Genomic DNA, 21,271 nt, shown 5'->3' on the forward strand with positions numbered 1-21,271 from the left:
GAGTTTTCTATGGGTTTCATTCCGTGTAAAAACATGCTAAAACATGACCAGTTCTTTATGCAACATACCTTCTTTCTAGAGTTACTGGGAGATGAGTAATTGAGTGGTACCAAGCTCTGTTAGGGCATCCCTGAAAGCTTTATACTCAGCTGCAAAAATCAGAAAAGATGAAGCCTCAGTCTCCCACAAAGTGATATTGAATGCTCCAACTTCACCCTTGATTTGGTCTTTATTCTGAGGCTGTTTAAGAACTATCACGTGTTTTATCTGAGTCCATCTTTCAACCTTGCAATTTCTTATGTTAAATCTGCCCCCCCCCCGAGTGTTTGCAAACTGACCATTTATTTCCTCAGTTCTACCATTTCAGGCAATATCATAATAATGCCGCTACAAGAAATTAACTCACCTTTCTAAATTCTTCTCCAAAAGTTCTTTGCATGATGCCATAATTTAGTAGTTGTATTTTCTGTTAGTTATCTCAGGAAAGTACTATACCATCTTTGGCAGTATATGATATCTGTTACATTTTTCAGTTTTTACTCTCAGTTTTCTTGCAGCCGACAGCCAACATTACATCTGTAAAGCTTTAGCAGTGTGTGCTCTGTGCTACCAATGTGTTTTCTAGTTGGGTGTTTGTATAAAAAAACAACCTGCATAGCAGTCGTTACGGGGTGTGCTTATTTTTACTGCATATACATTTGTGGTTCAACTGGAGCAGTTCTGTTCTTTGCTGCTTATTCTGGGCTCCAAACAGGAAGGAAGCCATTACCTGGAGTTTGTTCTTTTTAAGCTGATAACAACAGAGTGAAAAAGGAAGTTCATCCGCACAAGTAACATTTTCAGTATTTGCTTATGTCAGAGAGATTTTTCTAATATTGCTGATCTGATACCAAGTTAGATGCTGCTGTCACAATCATGGGGGAGATGAGTGAATTCCATTCATATGACACCATGAGAGCGGATATACTGTAATACTCTTACGTGGGGGATGAATTGGTACCATAATTAAATCCTTCATGAGACATGCTAGAAATATGAAAAAATTAAGTGGATCTGAGGAAGGAAAAGATTTTTCTTAACTCTCCTCCACTCCCAGGGTCTGGTTTACATTCTTTGGGAGCTGAGTCAAGAATTTCTTCCCAAAAGGAAAACGCAAAACTGCTGTGGAGACTTCCTGTGTATAGATGATACCTCCTTTCCTGGAAAATTTCCTAGTTAAGATGATTGCAACAGCTGATCGACTTTGGTCAAGGCCAGATCACGTGTCTTACATCTTAATGGCCTTTGACTTTAACCCTGCCATCTGTAAACCTGAACAATTCAACCACAACCACTTCGCAATTTTATCTAATAAAAGAAATTAAGATAAGATAAATAAGTAGACACATTTTAAATTTGCTTTTAAAAAGCTTTGCTTAATCTTGGAAATTGTAAATTATATCCTTTGAACAACTCACGAGACCTCAGAAGTGGTGACATCACATACATAGCTATCAACAGGTAAACATGCTCTTAACCTAAAACTCACATTCTGATCCTGTCTTTAGTGTATACTTGTGGGCTTTGTTAGTTTTTTAATAAACTCCAACTTTATTTCAAACAGATTGTCCTAATTTTTTTTCTGTAAGTTAAATCAAAAGCCTCCAACCTGGAATCATTCAGCTGGCTAGGTCAGCCTGCAATACTACCATGGGTATTGTCATCTCTCAGAAGTACACCCTTGATCTAAAAGCCTTCCTTCTTACAGTAAGTATTTGTTTCTCCTCTGAAGAAATTGTTCCATTTTTAAAATGAACTTATTTCTTCCATTGCTGAATACATCTTTTGTTAAAAGAACAAACAATTCTTTCATGCCCCACTTTTCCAGGGAAGCAAATGCTCAAAGTAAACAATAAGTCGCACACACTAAAAGAACTAGTTTATGTTGGCAGAGATCTTGGGGATGTTTCTGACAATGTGTTGAACACTCGTGGTAATACTTGATGGAAGAGAGCAGCCATAATTTAAGCTTTCACTGCATTCGTTGGGTTTAGGTTCATGATGGCAGTTATACCGGAGGCTCTAACATTTGCAATAATGGTGAATGCAAACATAGATCCACAGCCTTCTGGACACAGTAAGTCGCCTGAAATCTACTGGAAAACAGGTTAGATAATTAGGCAATAGAACTCATGACACAGGTCTATCTAGTCCATGCTAGGTTTTATGTTCTCTAAAACCAAAGGACTTAGGACAGGAGTTCTTAAACCTTTTCATCACTGGCATCTAATATATATAATACATAAAAATGTTAAGAAATGGTGATAGAAAACAATAAGTATTTGTATGGTTAAATCGGTATAATTAGGTAGGACAAGAAATATTTGTGTGTACAGTAAAAACACTGTAGTTCATAATCCACCAATCACAAATCGAGACTGAGGGGCTTCTAGGCTGCCTGCACTGATTGGCAGTGGATGGCATGTTGATGTGCACAGTGCAAAGTGCACACATATCATGTGTTCAAATATGGAGCTACAGTGAAATCCCATAATGCAACATGGTTGAGCACCACCCAAATATCTTGGATCCACTAAGCCCTTGAGTTTGAATCAATTTCTGCTCATTTCACATCAAGAAATCATTTCCCGTTGTCAAGGGTTTTAGAATTCCCCCATTCATTACTGCATACGAGACTTTAACTGCAGAGTTAGAAGTTGTGGCTTAGGGGATCTTGATCTCATCAAACACTATAGTATGGGGCATAGTAGTATGTATTGTCTCTATATACTAGACGTTCTTCAGAACCTGATAGGTGGAGAGAACCAGGGCAATCTCAGTGAACTTCTGATTGACGTGAATAGAATCCCTTTTTTTTCTGTATTTTTTTTTTACTGCATCTTAACATATTTAGAGTCCCTTTTCATTTCACATAGCTTGTGAGTATAATCACTGAGTCTTGTCATAAGGTATTCAAACTTTTAAGAACCACACAAGCAAGCAAATTAGAGATGGTACAGCATTCCAGAACCTCATATCCTTACAGAGGCTCTCCTGAGACTCAGTGGTTAAATGAGTCAAGTTTTAATGGGTGAGGACTCTACCATGTTGTTAGATAAGAGAATCCCTATTACTGTTATTGTTATTATTGTTGTTGTTGTTGTTATTGTTATTCATCTGCCATTAGATGAAGAATGGGACCACATCAGCCCTCAAAGCTCCACAGTTCTAAATCAATCAACTCCTGCCCATACCACTTCTAAGATGTATGCCTTCCTTTTGGGTCCATTCCTTCCTGCCTGTAGTTTCCATGGCACGCTGAGGGCTGGAGATCATGCAGCTGTCCCACCTTCTTCTAGGAAACAGCAGCTGCCATTGCTTTGTGTGAGCCAGGGAAAGAGTTATGAGATTCAAAAGTAAATTTAATCTTGTCAAATTTGCCTCAAAATAGATCAAACAGTTCTCTAAAACCATATGGTGGTGGTTTTCTCAGTTTTCCAATGTATATCTGACAAAGAAATTCTTAACAATTGATAGAATTCCAATTCTCTGATATCCTATGATGAAAAACTCACATTTTGTTAAATACTAACCTCACAAGGAAAAACTTTCTCGATTTTTTGTTTGACGATGGTCCTTTAGATTTCAAGTCACTGTTCTTTCTTGATAATTCACCTTCTAAACCCTGCTCTAAGTGTGCCTGGCACGCTTACCATTCTGGTTGAGCAGGTGGTTAGAACAGCAAGGCTTGAACCAGAGCATGGGAAAGATGCATGATAAATACAAGTTTAGAAACTGAGTTTAAAAATACATCACATTGCCTATTATCAATTTATCATCAATTAAAAGTACAGGAATATTTTTACCCCATTTATAAACCAGATACTTTCCTAGTCTATTCCTATGAAATTTATTTTTTAAGCTATAGATTTTTCTAGGTTCAAAGGTGATACTTGCTTACAGGATAAAGGCTTGGAATTCAAAGAACCTAAAAGGCAGAAATATTATTATCTATAAAAGCACGATATGTTGTTTTACTGATGATTGCTTAACAATAAAGACATGTTTATAAAGCATACATACTAACTTTAAAATTATTTCTTAGTAATTATAAAACAATATTCAGTATTCTTAATAGTGAAGAAGAATTAGATCTTGGGAAGTGTGAAGAAGACCAAATGGTCCTAATTGTCTTTGCTTGTGTTGCTGGAGTTCCAGATGGTCATGAGTTGCCCTAACATGTGTGAACTAAACTCCAGTTCTCTGTAAAAGCCCTGCATGCTCTGAACCACTGAACCATGTTTTTTCAGCTCCCCAAAGCACAAAGATTTTAAATTTTCATGAACTATGTCTTTTCAATTTTTTTCTTCATGGATTGGGATTTGTCATGTCTAATAAGTTTTGGCTTAACTTAAGACATTAAAAATTCTGTCCTATTTTTCCCGAATTATTTTTTGAACACTTAACATATATTTATATTACTTATCAAAATTTGCATTCAGTTTTTGTACATGGTGCGAAGTATCAATCATGTTTTATTTTTTTAACGCGGACTATCAAATCTATAAGAACCACTTGTTGAAAGATTATATTTTATTGAATTTTTTGAACTTTAATAAGAAATGTATTAGTTACATATATGTGAATGTATCTGTAGACTGGATTTGTTACACTGATCTAATGTTTGCCCTTTTAGTAGCACCACACTGACATGGTTTTGTGTATTAATCTTGATTTTTTAATCATGATTAATCAAAGTCTAAAAATGATGCTTCTACGTTCTCCTACTTTGCCTGTTTCACAATTGTTTTAGCTCTTCTAGCCTCCTTGATTTTTCCATATAAAGTCTAGCTTGCCAAGTTCTAAAAAAATAGAATCGTGTTAGGAAATTTTATTAAGATTATAATAAATCTTTGGGGAAATTTATAACATTTTAAAGCTCAGTCTTAGTATTTAAGAGGTTGGGGAAGGGGAGTCAAGCATTTGAGCTAGCCCAGGTTAGATGGTAAATCATGGGCTAGGCTAGGCTAGATAGTGAATCACAGGCCAGCAGGCGATACATGATCTTACCTCTAGACAACAACAAAATATTGCCATCTTCAATTTATAGGGAATACTACCAATTTGAGTCAGTAGGTATTTGGGACTTCTTTTTTGTTGTTTTAGAATTTTAGAATACAAGTCATAAATGTATTTTGTTAAGTTCTTTGCAAAGTTTCTCAGATTTTAGATTCCCATGCCCACATTTTTCTCCTGTTTGATTGAATTTATTAGTGATGCTTTCTACAGTGTGTCTGGTTGGTTGGTTGGGCTTAGTTCAGCTGCGGTTTTTGGTTATTTATTTTCTGATTTGTGAGACAGAATCCTACTCCATAGCTCAGAGTAACCTGTACCTACTATGTAACCCAGGGTGGACTAACACAGCTGTATTCCTGTCTCTACTTACATGCTTGATTACAGGAATGAATTCTCATGATGAGATCCAGTCTGCTTCCTAACACATTAAGTTTCTAATTTCCAAAGTTCCCATTTTTCAAAATCTAATTTCCTTTCTTATTTTTAGACATTTTTTATCCAGATAGGATTCTTTCCTATATGTCACTGGCTTTCCTCTCTAGGTTATGAATTGTCTTCCTCATTTTATTAGTTTTCCTGTTAAGAAAGGAAACTCTGATCATGACAAAATCAAGTTGGGCACATTAAATATACATTCATGATTAAATATGTCGAGTATAGTAATAGAAAAAATCTCCCTGCAAGAAATAGTATGTCCACTGTCAGAGACCTCCTGCAAGAATTATATTCATAATTAAAATATCATAAGCACTTATGTTAAACTCAAGAAAAATAAAATATATACTCACCTTTACCTTCAGCATATCCTTAGACATGCTTAACAATGCATTACAATAAGGAAAGAAAAATAGAAATAAAGGCACAACACATTCATGCTCTTTAGCAAGTGTGGTCCTCTATGCTTGTGAGATGGGACAAATATCCCCGGATGATGAACGGAACGTGACAGGGAGCAGGAAGCAGTGACCAAGGATGAATTCTGGCTTTTGACCTGAGCTGTCACTGGAATTCACACCTTCAAATGAGTTAATGGTAAATTTTAATATAAAAATTAAGAAAAATATCAAAGTTTTAATATATGAGTCTAGATTTTTATCTGAGGAAAAGGTCAAGAGGAGATGTAAGATATCTTGGATAGGCATCATAATAGATGCCTATTTAGATCTCAGTGCAGAGGTTAGGACTAAAAATACAAATTCAGATGTTATCAGAATATGTACGGCACTCAAAAATTTGGGCCAAATGGAATTAGTTAAGAAGATAATGCTACAGGCTACTACTTTAAGGAAAGCTAATGACACCGGAAGAGACTAGACCCCATAGACAAGACAAAAGCCTGAACTTACCTTATTATCACTGAACTGTGGGAGAGAAATACTTTTTCAATGGTCATCAGGAAATAGATCAATAGGAAAATGTTACTGAACATTAAATAAAAAGTTATGGGTAATGAAGGCAGTGGAAGCTATTGGTCAGGTGGGAAGACAATGACCCAGAGCCCAACCAGGTGGGTTCAGGAAGGTAAAGAATCTCAGATAGCAAAGTCAAAATGCTCTTGATATACTGAGAAGTGGGGAGAAGCAGGAAACTTCAAGGGTAAAGCTCCAAGGGAAGAGCTTGTTTGCTAAAGCAATAGGATAGTTATATATAGTTGTAAGGAATCCAGTATGGAGGAGCTGGAGAGATGGCGCAGCAGTCAGGACACATACTCCTTTGACAAAGGATCCAGCATTCATATGGGACAGCTTACAGTTGGTCTTTAACTCTGGACCAGAGGTATCTGACTCATACACACATACCTATACACAGATGAACACACACACACACACACACACACACACACACACCTATGGACACACACACACAAAATAAAAATCTTTAAAACAAATTAACCCAGTGCATCAAGAGAAATTGTGATATGGGTCAAAAGGAGAAAAATTAAATTTATTTTCTCTGAAATTATAGTTTTTCTAGGAGAAGAATGAGATAGAATATTAATAACCCAAAGTGATAACCCACAGATCATTTTCATAACATAGATTACCTTTTTCCCTCTCTCAGTTCATTCTGTTTAACTTAACCAGACACAAGGAGAGGAATATTTCCTTTCCTTTTCCTTCCCGCCCCATCTCTCCTCCACCCCCTCAGTCTCTGTCTCTGCCTCTCCATCTATCTATATATCTTTTCCTCTCTACCACTCATCATTTAGGCCTGATATAGTTTAAGGTACCCTAAATGAGTGGGAAATATGTCTTTACAGTTCAATAGCTAAAAGTCTCAACTATATATCTTTTCTTATAACTCTTGCAGCTAAAGCTCATCCAGTCAGCCCAGGGCCATCAGGATGTTGAATTTGTAACAGATGACACAAATGTAGCTTAAACAATGATTAAAAAGAAATGATTCATCCTGCTAGTAGCCTCAAGTGGCCAATGTCTACAGCCCTAGTATTATAACCAAACTCTCCTCGTAGCATTTTTCCTCTCTGTGGTTTTGAACTTGTAGATGCTGGACCCTATCATATTTAAACTCAGGTCTCTACATGTTCTATGAGCAATGGGTGCCTTAGTCACATCTGCATCATTGTGACAAAAAAACCTCGCAAATATTTACCTTTGGTTTATGATTTGAGGGTTTTAATCCATTTGGCGAGGAAAGCATGAGAACAGCCATTCATGGATGTGTGGTTATGGGGCAAAGGATAGACAGCTCTCTACATCCTGGTGTGCTAGAAAGTGAAGTGTGGCAGAAGCTAGGAGCAGAGCTACAACAGTTACCCCAAATGACCTTCTCTCAGCTAGGCTCTACCTCCTAAAGGTACACAATCTCCAAAACTATACCTGCCCCTGGGAACTAGCATTTGGAAAAAGAGCCTCCCTGGGGGGGGGCAGTTCAGGCACAGTACAGTTCTCCAAATGTTTTCTAATATTTCCTTTCCCTGTGAAGCATCCCAAGGATTTTTTTCTCTTGTTTTCTAACCAAGAAGCTGGAGCAGAGCAGTACACTGCATGTATGCCCATCATAACCTCCTTAGCAAAATATCAGAGCAATGGAACAACCTCTTCCTACAAGCATTCTCTCCATCTGTTAGAATTTTTGGAGACTTAAAGAGGGGTTAAATATCATTTGTGTTAGCTTTGTTTGGTTCATGAAGCTCTAAGTCTTGGCCAGCTAATGTTTATAGAATCAGACACAGGCAAAAGCATATTTATATCCAGGATATACGTGTTAAGAAAGTATAAATCATTCTTGTTTCACCTTGGGTACAGCCTTTTCTAATGGCCAACCTGTGTGTTACATAAAGAGAATTCAGTGTATATCGGTTAAATAAATGACGCCACTAGTGGTCTAGGTTGTGTTGAGATAGGGACCATTAAGTACAACATCCTACTTTTTGCCATTTAGAGACATTCTCTGTGTGAATGTCTTATTTATATAAATTATTTATAGAAATGAAGACACAAAACAGATTTAAGCAACTTTTAGTTCAGGAGTTCTTAGAGTACAGAACACATATACTTAAGATTGGGTACTAGAATTCTGAATAATCTTGAACAAGCTAAAAGCTCTTTTGTTTTCCCTGGCACACAAGGCAATAACTGTAGACTTTGTGAACTGGTCAATTGTCGGTAGCAAGGAGCTCATGTTGGCACACTCAAGCAAGACGCCCCATAGGAAGGTGCTGATGTCTGCTGTGATCTGTACTTCAGTGTTAATAGTAAAGACCTTCTCAGAGGGAGGAGCAAGCCCACTCCAGGCAGTCCTTCCTAAGGCTACTCTTTTCCTTCACACAGTGAAACTCACTGATGCAAATTGCTCAGCTGGGTTTTAATTAAAAGTCTGTTCCCTGGGGTTTCCTGATGTACCTACTTCTCTTCCTTCTCTCTCCTTTAGTCACTTCTCTTTTCCCACAACACCCTGTACACAGGCCCATGGTAGAGAGCCTGACAATAATGAGGCCCCAGAAACAGTTCAAAGGCGCTGTAAAACTTTGAAAATTAAGCCCTGGAGATTTCAAGAGCTGTAATTAGAATCCATGGTTAGTAGTGACCTAAGATAACCCTACCCTCTAACTGGAAATTTCTTATGCCCACGAGTCTGCTAGAGCCTGGGTGGGAGTCAGTGGCCTTCTGGACCCAAGAGTGAACAGAGTCTTCCTGGAACCTTTTGAGTCATGCCCCAAATTTCCTCTAACATAGCAGTTAGGGTGCATTTAGTTCCTCACTATTAAAATAGAATATTTTAATGAATAGCTGCAGTGACAAATGTTTGCAGTTGTTCAGTTTTTTCAAAATAAACTTCCGAAAGTGGAAGTGTAGTTTGGAAAAGCAGGAGTAGTTTAAGGATTCATTAGAAATATCAACTCACTCATTTATGCAAACATTTATTTAACAGTTAATGTATGCACACACACATGTGCGCACACACACATACACACACACATACACACACACACACACACACATACACACACACATACACACACATACACACAGAGTACTCATTAGGTTCTGGTTTCCAGGAGTGAACAAGACAAAGTTTCTAACTGCCTAGTGGCCAAGGAATACACACGTACTAAAAAAAATAAAATATAAAAAATAAAATAAAGAAAAACAAGGCCTAAACTAGACATCTTTATTATATTTCCAAGGTTCAAGGAACATTGTGCAAGAGGAAGTGGAAAGACTTCAAAAGCCAGAAAATGGGGAGGAATGCCGAGAAAATGTTATCTGGATGTGGAGGGTGGTTACACTCATGAGTTCACAGTACCTGTGGTTATCTGCACAAGACCAGCATAAGATTGAGCCTCGCAACATTTCAGCAAACAGGAAGATGGATCGCCTCCTGAGGCCCTACCCTGTCCTGTGCAGCTACTGGCAGGTAAATGTTCCTGAGGATTAAGAAAAAAAAATTCAGTGAAAAAATTTTCATGCTCCAGTTAATAACTTTACAACCTGGCTAATGTAAACGACTCTAATTAAACTCTGTATGTCACTAAAATATTAATAATAAAGACATGAAATTAGGAGGGGGCATCTTGAAAAGAAGAGTCTAGAAAGAGTTGGGGGGTAGGGAAGGGTAATGGGGGATGAGTATGATCAAACTATGTTATATATTTATCAAAGGATAAATTAAAACGCAATTTAATCTTCATAAAAGGCACTGACTTTGAGGTTATAAAACACAACAGTACTTTGTTTCTACTTATGTCCCTGCAGGCTTCCTACCACAAAGATTCAAAAAATAGTTACTTTGAAATTGTATAAATTTTTAAAAAAATTAAACCCAACAGCTATTAAATTCACACCACACACCACACACACACACACACACACACACACACACACACACACACACACACACACACATATATATATATATATAAACATAGTCACATAAATACTTAAGATTCAGAGAGTACAGAGTCAGGGATGGCTTTATTCTCTCTCTCATGCTATCTAACATTTTTGCAAAACAATCTTTTCTGTTGAAGACCATACAAGTTTGGTTTGGACTTTGAAATAGCTCCTTATTGGTCTCACTTCATTCCTCTACTTCCCCCAAAGGGAGAATTCTCTACTCTTCCTGTAGTGGTTGAGTGATTCTCTTGAAGTTAAAGTCAGATCTCATAATTCAACTGTCAGTATGCCAATAGTCCCTTCTTCTCAGAATGAACGCCAGCCAAAGAGTGATGTTCAAAGAATGGATGTTGAAATCCGAAAATCAGAGACATGGTGATGTCAATTCTCACTGCTTTCGTAGCATTGGAATTTTTCTGAGAACAGTTAAAAAAAAAGAAATAGAAGACTATAATAGGGACACACAGGAAAATGAAAGAATGTTCACCTTTGAAGATAATGTGATTATATAATTAGAAATCATGAAAGAATCTACAAGAATAGCATAATAACTAAAAAGTAAGATTAATGAGACAGAGTAGGCAGTTAATTATGTCCAATATGGAAAACCAATTATACTATACCTGTGTTCTGTATACCGAGAAACACTGTTATCTGCATATGGCTACACTCATGAACTCACACCTGGGAGTTATCTGCACAAATCCTGCATGAGATCTGGCCTCTCAATGTTTCGGCAAGTCTGAGGCCTCCAGAGGCACTACCTTATCTTGTGCAGTAGAAGCGGAAATGGAAGTTTTAGACACTGCAACGTCCTACCAATCTTTCAAAGAATAGCTAACATTAACATCCCTCAAACTGTTCCATAAAACAGCAAGTGAAGCAGCACTGATTCTACAGAGCTAGAATCACCCTGTGGTCAAAATCATAAAAGGACAGAACAAAACAAGAGCTCTACAGACTGGTGTCCTTGTTGAATATACATACAGAGATTCTCAATAATATACTTGCAAACTGAATTCAAGAACACCATTACCAAGTTGGTTTCATTCCAAGGAAGCCCAGAGGATTCAACACACACAAATAAATAAAAACACAACAGATAAATACACTTAAGGACAGAAACCATATGTTCATCTCAGTAGCTGCAAAAGAGGCCTTTAATGAACTTCAACTTTCTTTAAGAATAAAAACCCTGAGAAATCAGAAAAGAAAGAGCAGGGGGATCCTAAAACTATGTGTGAAAACATACAACAAACAATGTATTAAATGGAAAAACCTGGGAACATTTCCTGTAAAGTCAGGAATGAGTCAAGCATGCTCACTCTCTCTGCTCCTTCTCAGTATACTGTGTGATGTCTAACCTTCAGTGATAAGACTGGAGAAGGAAGTAAAAGGCTTATAAGTAGGAAAAGATTAAGCTGAAAGCGCCTATTTGAAGATGAGATGATCTTATAATTAAATGACGATCCCTAAGGACTCCAACAGAAAATTCTTAGAATTCATAAACCTAGCAAGTTGGCAGTGCGTAAAATCAACATCTAAATTCTGCTAGCTTTTCTATAGGTCAATAATGATCCTACTGAGAAAGAAATCAGAAAAAAAAACCCTCCTACTCATTGTAACTTTAAACAAAGTCTAAGAGTCATTCCAATTGAGGAGTTGAAAGATCTCTGTAAGGAAGAAAAAAAATTAAAACAATAAAGAAAGAAATTGAAGAAGACAATAGAAGATGGAAAAATCCCATGCTTATGAACTGACAGAAATAGTATTGTGAAAAGTTGCTATACTCCAGAAGTGGTCCACAGATTCAAAGCAGTCTTGGTTGAAATCCCAATTAAATTCTCCACAGAGTTGACTTTAGAGGGAAGGAGAAAGGACACAGAATAGGCAGAGTACTGCTGGGGGCATCAAAATACCTAACTTTAAATTACATTACAGAACCTAGTGACAAGGACAGCATGCCACTGACACAAAAACTGACATGTAGATCAATGGAATAGAATAAAGTATCCTGAAATAACCCTCCACAGCGACAGCTTTAACAGCGGTGTCAGAATGTTTATTAGAAGAAAGCCTGTCCAACAAATGGTGCTGAAAACGTTGCACTTAAACACACAAATACACACACACACACACACACACACACACACACACACACACACACACGAAAGAATGAAACTAAATCCATGCCTTTCTCCTGCAGAAAGATCAATTCAAAGTGCAACAAAGACTTAACATGAAAATCGGAAATGCTGAAATTGTTAGTGGAAATTATTAAAATATAATTATTTTAAAATTATAAAATAGGTAAAAATTATTAAAATATAGACCTATGAAAGGTAATGTGCTGTGAATAATACAGAAAATATGGTTAAGATCAGAGGGGATTGCATAACATTGAGAAACTTCTGCATGGCAAAGAAAACAATCAGCATATTGGAAAGACAGTCTCAGAATGGCAGACAATCTTTTCCAACAATATATGACTGGGGATTAATATATAGAATTTATAAAGAGCACCAAAAAATTGCGTACTGCTCCAAATCAGCCAATCAGTAGGTGGGCTAATGAATTCAGTGGACTGTTCTCGAGAGAAGAAAGACAAACGGCCAGTAACTATTTGAAAACAGTGAAACACAAAATAAAACTACTCTAGGATCAATCTCATCTCTGTCACGAAGGCTATTGTTAAGAAAATCAGTGACAACCAATGCAGATAGAGAGGGCAAAGAAAACTTTATATGCCACTGAGGAAAATAGAATTTTGTTCCTCTCCTGCAGAAATCATTATGGAAGTTTCTCAAAAAAACTAAAATTAGAATTAGGATATGACCAGCTATGCTATTCTTTGGGTACATACCTATGATGGCTATTGTTCTACTAACCTGCCAGGATAGAGAATCATCTGAGAGATGGGGCTCTCAACATGCCTGTGAGGATTATCTTAAATACACTGAGTGAGGTACCCACAGTGGGTGGGCACTCATTCCCTAAGACTGGGATTCTGGACTGAATAAACTGAAAAAAGCCACCTGAGCCCCAGCATGCTCTCTGCTTTTGAGTGCAGATATGATGTGGCCAGTTCCTCCAAGCACCTCCTGCTGCAATTCTCCATCATGATGAACTATAACCTGGAAATGTATGCCAAAATAAACCTATCTTATGTAGCTTTTAACTCTCTGTCTTCATTACAGCAACAAGAAAAGAAACCAAGACAACACCCTAAGGATTCCCAGTGAGAAGACCACAGAGTTACTCGCACATTAATGCTGTACTGTTTGTTCAGAATAGGCAAGATTTGGAACTAGCCTAGACGTCCATCAACAGACAGATGGATGAAGAAAATGTGATATGTATACACAATGGAATTTTATTCAGCTGTAAAGAAAAACAAGCTGATCACAACCACGGGGGGGGGGGGATGTATTCAACTGGTGATCACTGTATGAAGCTAAATAAGCTAGTCTTAAAAAGAAAAAATCTTTGTGTTTTCTCTAAGCGTGTGTGTGTGTGTGTGTGTGTGTGTGTGTGTGTGTGTGTGTGTGTTAGGGGGAACAGTTAGGCCATGAAAGGAGGAAGGGAATTATTACAGGGTATGAAGAGGGAGTGGTGATGGAGGTAAAAGAAAACAGAAGCCAGAACCACTTAGGAGGAGGAAGGGGGTCACTAAAAGTGGGAGACAGAAGATAAGTAATATTGGCAAGGGAGTGAATAAATACAAAATATCTGATAATTTTGTAGGAAAATGTCACTATGAAACCCAAATTTTTTTTTTATTAACTTGAGTATTTCTTATATACATTTCAAGTGTTATTCCCTTTCCCGGTTTCCGGGCAAACATCCCCCTCCCCCCTCCCCTTCCTTATGGGTGTTCCCCTCCCAACCCTCCCCCCATTGCCGCCCTCCCCCCATAGTCTAGTTCACTGGGAAACCCCAAATTTAAGAAAAAATGAATAGAATGTTTTTTCTTATAATCTATAAGTTCTGCAACTGTGTAAATGTATTAAAATGATATACTTACATTCTTAAGACCTCTCCTGCCTCTCTGTAATTTTTTTATTTTAAATTTTATTTTTAATAACACACACACACACACACACACACACACACACACACACACACACACACTCCCCTACTGTACCTTGAGTATATCTTGACTATATTAATTTTCCCCTCTCCCTTTTTAGTTTCCCCGTGGGTACACATCTCCCTCCCAGCTTAATGTCCTTTTTTAATAGCTTTTAATCTGTTAATGGATGTTTTTATCCTACCGAGTTCCACTAGTCTTTCTTATGTGCATGGACATGGAGTCATCTATTGCGGAATGGAGAATTTACCAGTGTTCACACTTCTCCCTCAGAAAAGCGATTCTCCCCCAGGAACTGCTTCAGCTTCTTCCCTCTCTCAACTTCCTATAGTTTTTCAGCGAGGAGCTTTTAGCTGGGTTTGAGCCTGTGCAAGTCTTGTATAGGTAACCACAACTGCTTTGAGTTCATGTGTGCAACCTCCGTGCCATGTCCGGAGGACGGCATTTCCCAACCCTCCTGCCCATCTCTGGCTCCTACATTCTTTCAGCACCACATTCTACGATGTTTCCTGAGCCTCGGAATGGAAGGGTTGATCCAAGCATCCTATTCGTATCTAAACATGAACAATCACTTACTCTCAGCGCTCTGAACACCAGTAAGGCGTCTCTGCCTTAGTCACAACCCACTACAGTGAGGAACTTCTCTGAGTGAGACTGGGAGCAGCACGAATCTTTGGATAGAAATGTAAATATTTAGAAGGCAGTTTGACAACATGACCATTTAGAAAAGGATCATTAAGTTCTTCCTTAGGGCTTATGACTTCCATAGCCATTGGTTTTCAATCACCGTGTTTAAAATACCAGCACGAGCACTCCTATCCTCAGATACTACTGGATAAGAAGGCACATCTTGCCTGCCAGGTCAGGTGGTAGCGTGCAGTGTCTAGCTCTTGATGTGACCACTGATACCGGGCCCCCACAGCACCCTGAAACCGTCTCTTCACACACCTTTCACGGCTATTCCTGTTCTTTGTAGTTTCTTATTTGGAGTGGGCTTTTGGTTTCTTGGCTCTTTTCCTTCTGTTTTTCAAACACTGAGACAGAATTTTGTAAAAGACCTCTTTATTTTTTTCCTTCAGTCTGAGGCTGCGGTGGCGGGGCGGGGATGGGGGTGGGGCGGAGATACACAGGTACAGACACTGCTGAAGTTTCAGCCTGGACTTACTGCGCCATCTGGAGGACAAACAAGAAAGAACCCCAGTTATTATTCTTTTTATTGGATTTTTTAAAATTTACATTTCAAATATTAACCCCTTTCCCCGATTTCCCATCCATAACCCCCCTATTCCACCCCTTCTTGTATAACAGTGTTCCCTCACCCAACCACCCACCCCTTCCCGCCTCCCCACCTGGACATTCCCCTACACTGGGGTGTCCAGCCTTGGCAGGACCAAGGGCTTCTCCTCCCATTGATGCCCAACAAGGCCATCCTCTGCTATATATGCAGCTGGGTCTGTCCATGTACTCTTTGGATGGTGGTTTAGTCCCTGGGAGCTCTGGTTGGTTGGTATTGTTGTTCTTATAGAACTGCAAACCCCTTCAGTTCCTTCAGTCCTTTCTCTAACTCCTTCAATGGGGATCTCATTCTCAGTTCAATGGTTGGCTGCGAGCATTCGCCTCTGTATTTATCATGCTCTGGCAGAGCCTCTCAGAAGACAGCTATATGAGGCTCCTACCAGCATGCACTTCTTGGCATCAGCAATATTGTTTGGGTTTGGTGGCTGTATGTATATAGAGCCCTGGTTATTTAGCTGACAGAAATAAGCTATAGGAATGTTCTTGGACTATACATAGTTGAAAGATGTGGGTCATAATACCTAGACAAAAAAAGAGCTTCTTCAAAGTTAATGTTTGGTGAGATTCAAGTGGACAGGGAGAAGAAAAGGGGCTGGCAAGAAGGAAACCAGAGGCCCAGAAATGGAAGATTGAGGAGTCTATTTAAAAGTTGATCTTTTTCCTTGAAAGTTTCTGTTTTCACCTCCCACAAAACATTGCTGAAGCCATTCTCATAAGAACTAACTCTTGCATGTGGAAAATGGGAAAGGGTAGATCAGTTCTTGTTTGTCCAATTTGACCATCACTATGGTAATATTTTATGTTGCCTGTTATTAGTTAGAAGAGAATAGGAGATCTTTTCCTTGATCTTGTTATGCTAGGCAAATGAGTACCGTTGGGCTACATCATCCAAGGCTCTACAGATGTGGATATGTGCTCCCATAGGCTGATGGTCCTGTTTCTGGAATGATGTACACCTTTTAGACCTACTTAAAGACATAGACTACTGGGGATTGGGTGGGTCTTGAGAGCTATAATCTAATTTTGCTTTCTGCTCTCCCTGTTTTTGATATGCTGAGATAAGAACAAAGTAGATAGCAAGCTCCTGAAATTCCAGGAACCATCAGACCATTTCTGACACAATGCACTTTTTTCTTCTTCCTTTTTCTTTTATTTTTTAAATTTTATTTGTCTTTGATATTTTATGTATTTACTTTTCAAATGTTATCTCTTTTCTTCCTTCTCCCATACCTCCTTCCCCGACCTCCTACTTCTATGAGGATGCTGCCGCTTCCACCCACCCACTCCACCCTCAATGCCCTGGCATTACCCTACATTGGGGAAATGAGTCTTCACAGGACCAAGGGCTTATCCTCCTACTGATGCTGGACAATGCCATCCTCTGCTACATATGTGGCCAGAGCCATGGGTTCCTCCATGTGTACTCATTGGTTGGTAGTTTAGTCCCTGGGAACTCTGATAGGGTCTGGTTGGTTGGTATTGTTGTTCTTCCTATGGGGTTGCAGACCTCTTCAGCTCTTTCTGTCTTTTCTCTAACTCCTCCATTGGGATCTCCTTGTTCAGTCCAATGGTTGGCTGCAACCATTCTCATCTGTATCAGGAGGGCTCTGGCAGAGCCTCTCAGGAGACACCCATATCTGGCTCCTGTCAGCAAGCACTTCTTGGCATCAGCAATAGTGACTGGATTTGGTGGCTGCATATAAGATGGATCCCCAAGTGGGGCAGTCTCTGGATGACCTTTTCTTCAGTCCCTGCTCCACTTTTAGTCCCTGTATTTCCTCCCGTGAGTATTTTGTTCTCCCTTCTAAGAAGTAATGAAGCATCCACATTTTGGTCTTCCTTCTTCTTGGGCTCCATATGATATGTGAATTTTTTCTTAGGTATTCCAAGTTTTTGGGCTAATATCCATTATCAGTGAGTGCATACCATGTGTGTCCTTTTTGTGACTGGGCTACATCACTTAGGGTATTTTCTAGTTCCATCCATTTCCCTATGAATTCCATGAAGTCATTGTTTTGATAGCTGAGTAGTACTCCATTGTGTAGATGTACAACAATTTCTGTAACCATTCTACTGTTGAAGAACATCTGGGTTCTTTCCAATGTCTAGCTATTATAAATAAGGCTGCTATGAACACCATCTTGGTAGATATTTCCTTTGATGAATATGAAGTGTCCTTTCTTATCTTTTTTGATAACTTTTGGTTGAACGTCGACTTTCTTTGATATTAGAATGGCTACCCCAGCTAGTTTCTTGGGACCATTTGCTTGGAAAATTGTTTTCCAGCCTTTTCCTCTGTCCTTTGTCACTGAGGTGTGTTTCCTGTATACAGAAAAATGCTGAATCCTGTTCACATATCCAGTTTATTGGACTATACCTTTTTATTGAGGAATTGAGTCCATTGATGTTAAGAGATATTAAGGAATAATGATTGTTGTTTCTTGTTGTTTTTATTGTTAGAGGTGCATTTATGTTTGTGTGGTTCTCTTCTTTTGGGTTTGTTGCAAGAAGATTACTTTCTTGCTTTTTTCTAGGGTGTAGTTTTCCTCCTTGTGTTGGAGTTTTCTATCTACTATCCTTTGTAGGGCTGGATTTGTGGAAAGATAGTGTGTAAGTTTGGTAATCTTGATTTCTTCTTCTATGTTAATTGAGAGTTTTGCTGAATATAGTAGCCTGGGCTGGCACTTGTGTTCTCTTATGGTCTGTATGACATATGTCCAGGATCTTCTGGCCTTCACAGTCTCTGGTGAGAAGTCTGGTGTAATTCTGATAGGTCTGCTTTTATTTGTTACTTGACCTTTTCCCCTTATGCTTTTAATATTCTTTCTTTGTTTTGTGTATTTGGTGTTTTGACTATTATGTGATGGGAGGGATTTCTTTTCTGGTTCAATCTATTTGGAGTTCTGTAGGCTTCTTGTATGTTTATGGGCATCTCTTTTTTAGGTTAGAGAAGTTTTCTTCTACAATTTTGTTGAAGATATTTTCTGGCCCTTTAAGTTGGGAATCTTCATTCTCTTCTATACCTGTTATTCTTAGGTTTGATCTTCTTATTCTGTCCTGGATTTCCTGGATATTTTGAGTTAGGATCATTTTGCTAGTTGCATTTTCTTTGACTATTGTGTCAATGATTTCTATGGTATCTTCTTCTCCTGAGATTCTCTCCTTAATCTCTTGTATTCTGTTGGTGATGATTGCATCTGTGACTCCTGATCTCTTTCCTGGGTTTTCTATTTCCAGGGTTGTCTCTCTTTGTGATTTCTTTATTGTTTCTATTTCCATTTTTAGATCCTGAATGGTTTTGTTCAATTCCCTCACCTGTTTGGTTGTGTTTTCCTGTAATTCTTTAAGGGATTTTTGTGTTTCCTCTTTAAGGGCTTCTACTTGTTTACCTGTGTTCTCATGTATTTCTTTATGGGGGTTTATTTATATCCTTCTTAAAGTTCTCTATCAGTATCATGAGATGTGATTTTAAATCTAAATGTTGCTTTTCCTGTGTGTTGGGATATCCAGTATTTGCTGTGGTAGGAGAACTGGGCTCAAATGATGCCAAGTAATCTTGCTTTCTGCTGCTTATGTTCTTGTGCTTGCCTCTCACCATCTGGCTATCTCTGAGGTTAGTTGGTCTTGCTGTCTCTGACTGGAGCTTGTCCCTTTTGTGGGCCTGTGAGACTGTGATCATTGGAGTGAGAGCTCTCCTGGCAGAACAGCTCTCTGCCTGCAGGTTTTGGGTCTGAAAGCTGTGGGACAGCGCCAACTCTGGGTGTAGATTGAGACCATAAGGGTCCTGTCCTAGGCTGCCCTGAGGCTCCTGTGTTCCATGTGCTCCAGGCTTGTCTCTCCTTGGACAGTCAATGGGGAGAAAGTGGGGTCTCACCTGTGGGCTATGGCTTAGGAGGGAGAGTGCTCTTGGCAAACCAGCTCTCTGAGTGCAGGTTTCGTGTCCCCACAATGCATTTTATTTTCTAAAATCATGAACAGAACTAGACTTCTGCTCCTTTGGGTCACTTCTGTTAGATATTTGGTTACAGCAATGTGAAGACTAAATGATACTCTTGATGACCCCCTGGTCTACATTTTCATCAGAAGTAAACTATCTTGTGTCTAACTGTCCTCATATGCTGAAACTTAGGTCATATGAACTAAAGAAAGACATGGAACAAGGAGCACATATTCCAGAGAAAGAAGACAGGTGCCATACTGCTCAAGCTTGAAGAAAGGGAACTTGTTTTTTTTCCATATGACAGGTAAAAGAAACGCAAATCAACAGAAGCAAGGCAACACCTTATTGATTTACTAAATAAGACAATATGAGTCCCACTATGGAGCTTGAGTCATGACTACATCAAGATTCTTGAAAAATGTCCTTGGAGACATCATTCTTTATTTTTTGATATCTCATCAACTTTTATTTACAAAGTCTTGTGTGTGTGTTGGGGTGTATGTGTATGTGAAGATAATGGTAACACAAGACAATTCAGGTTCATATGATTTGTAGACACCATGATTTTAAAAAGAAACTCTTCCCTAACTATGTTTTTTGTGATGCATTTAAAATAGGGCGGTGATTGGCAGGTTTACTTAAATCTCTAAGCATATGTAGTAAAGTCACTGGATCCAGCAACTTGAGGGTGTGGTTGACCATTCATGGATTCATGCTTACATTTGTGTTGGGGGTATCAGGATCTATGATTAACAGCCCATTTCAGCCATGTAGAGATGAAAGTCAGTTCTTAGTAGGAAATTTTACAAAACAGGTAAAAACATATATTCAGATAAGGGCAGTGGAACTAGCATCCTATGATCTATCTTATTGATATAGTAATTTTTCATTTTATGTGTATTTTTACAAGGTACACACATGTATATATACATGTGTATGTCCCATGTGTGTTCATGTGTGTATGTATGTATGCACATGGATGTGGGGGGTAGAGGTTGATGTCAGGAACCTTTCTTCTTTCTCTTCCACTTTTTTTCTTTATGGTAAATCCCCTGATCAAAGTCAAAGTTTGCCTGTTATGGTTTGTTTGCTATCTAACTTGCTTCGAGGATCCCTTCTCTCTACCTGCTAAAGGTGAGATTACAGATAGGCCATTATACCCACTCAACTCTTCTGTGGGTTCTGGGTATCCCACTCTGGTCGTCTTACTTGTGTGGTAAGTGCTTCAACTGTTGAACCATCTTCTATTTTAAATTTTTGCTCTATCCCTAATTGGTCACCTTAAAATTTAGGCTTCCTCACCTGGAGGCTGTATTTGTATACATAGCTATTCAATGTTTACACATCATGGAGTTGCAAAGACATTTATTCTCCGAAACAGAAATCTAGTGTAAGTTTCTGACCACAAACTGCAGCATATCTTACATAGATTTCATAGTTTGTATGGCATAAGCAAATCAAATATTTACTTTCTTGGTCTTAGTCTATCTGATATTAATAAAAATGTTTTTAAGGATAACAGATATAACT

General features: G+C 38.5%; 1 long non-coding RNA gene across 3 annotated transcripts in view; it reads left to right on the forward strand.

Annotated features, from left to right (window-relative positions):
- The window catches only part of LOC120102261 (uncharacterized), a 257,361-nt gene extending 242,916 nt beyond the window's left edge, over positions 1–14,445 (forward strand). For 2 of the 3 annotated variants that reach the window (XR_015686519.1, XR_015686520.1), the window contains 3 exons: positions 9,707–9,936; positions 13,613–14,165; positions 14,338–14,445. This is a non-coding gene — a long non-coding RNA (uncharacterized LOC120102261). Of the gene's footprint in view, positions 1–9,706; positions 9,937–13,612; positions 14,166–14,337 lie in introns of those variants that run through there. The other variant, XR_015686518.1, reaches the window with a different exon arrangement.
- Positions 14,446–21,271: the final 6,826 nt, after the last annotated feature.

This window comes from Rattus norvegicus, chromosome 4 (genome assembly GCF_021556685.1).
Source record: "Rattus norvegicus strain SHRSP/BbbUtx chromosome 4, alternate assembly SHRSP_T2T, whole genome shotgun sequence".
Taxonomy (NCBI): Eukaryota; Metazoa; Chordata; class Mammalia; order Rodentia; family Muridae; genus Rattus; species Rattus norvegicus.